Here is a 1,434-nt window from a genome sequence, read left to right on the forward strand (position 1 = left end):
TTCCTGTTCCTCTGGCGTCACTTCCGGGTCCCGACGTTCCTACGGCAACCTAGTCACCATCCCGTTTGTTTCCGTCATCAAGCCTTGCTCCCAGAACCGCCCGGGGGAGAATCGTTGCTAGGGAGCGGCTTCGGTTGCTAGGGATTGCCGGGGTTGCTATCCGAGCACCACAGCGATGAGCTTTGTAACGTTGGGGTGCTTTGAGGAGTTTAAGTAGCCGACAAATATAGGTCAGTATTCCTCTTGGAAATCTAATTTCCAAATTTAAGTACAGAAACAGATGTACTTAAAAGTGACAGAAATTTGAGGAGACCTGAGGGACAGGTTTGGCAGGAAATGATCACAAAGCAGACACTGGGAGGCAAGCTTTGTGATACAGTGGATTAAGCCTCTACTGGGCCGGCTTCTACAGGCTCATCCATCAGAGACTAAGCTGCTCCAGTTCCCATCCAGCTCCCTGCTAGTGTACCTGGGAAAGCAGCAGAAAATATCCGTAGTGCTTGGGTCCCTGCACTTTGGGAAGACTTGGAAGACGAACCAAACTCCTGACGTCAGCCTGGTCCGGACTTCGCTGTTGCAGGCATTTGGAAAGGGAACCAGTGCATGGAAGATTCCATCTTTCCCCCTCCCTCCCTCTTTCTCTACTCTGCCTTTCAAATAAAAGTAGGGCCCGGAATTATGGCTCAATGGCTAAATTCTATCCTTGCAAGAACCAAGATCCTGTATGGGCACTGATGTGTGCCGTGGCTGTTGCATTTCCTGTCCACCTCTCTGCTTTTGGCTTGGGGAAAACAGTAGAGGATGACCCAAAGTCTTGTGATCCTGCACCCATGCGGAGGAGACCTGGAAGAAGCTCCTGGCTCCTGGCATTGGATTGGTTCAGCTTTGGCCATTGCAGCAACTTGGGGAATGAACCAGCAGAAGGAAGACCTTTCAGTCTCTCTGCTCTGTAAATCTGTCTTTCCAATAAAACAAATACATATTTTTTTCTAAGTGGAGCAATCGAGACTGGAACTGGTTTCCTTATAGGATGTTGGCACAACAAGCAGAGAGTTAGCCTCATATATTACCACAATGGCCTTAACTGCATTTTTTTTGAAATATATGTAAAGGGCCCGGCGTGATACCATAGTGGTTAACGTCCTCACCTTGCACGCGCCAGGATCCCGTATGGGCGCCGGTTCTAATCCCATCAGCCCTGCTTCCCATAATTCTCTCTGTTTGTGGCCTGGGAAAGTAGTCGAGGATAGCGCAAAGCTTTGGGACCCTGCACCCGCATGGGAGACCCAGAAGAGCTCCTGGCTCCTGGCTTTGGATTGGCAAAGCTCCAGCCATTGCAGTCACTTGGGGAGTGAACCTCTCTGTCTCTCCTCCTCTCTGTATATCTGACTTTGTAATAAAAATAAAAATAAATCTTTAAAATGTATATATATG

This window comes from Ochotona princeps, chromosome 13 (assembly GCF_030435755.1).
Source record: "Ochotona princeps isolate mOchPri1 chromosome 13, mOchPri1.hap1, whole genome shotgun sequence".
NCBI classification, from domain to species: Eukaryota; Metazoa; Chordata; class Mammalia; order Lagomorpha; family Ochotonidae; genus Ochotona; species Ochotona princeps.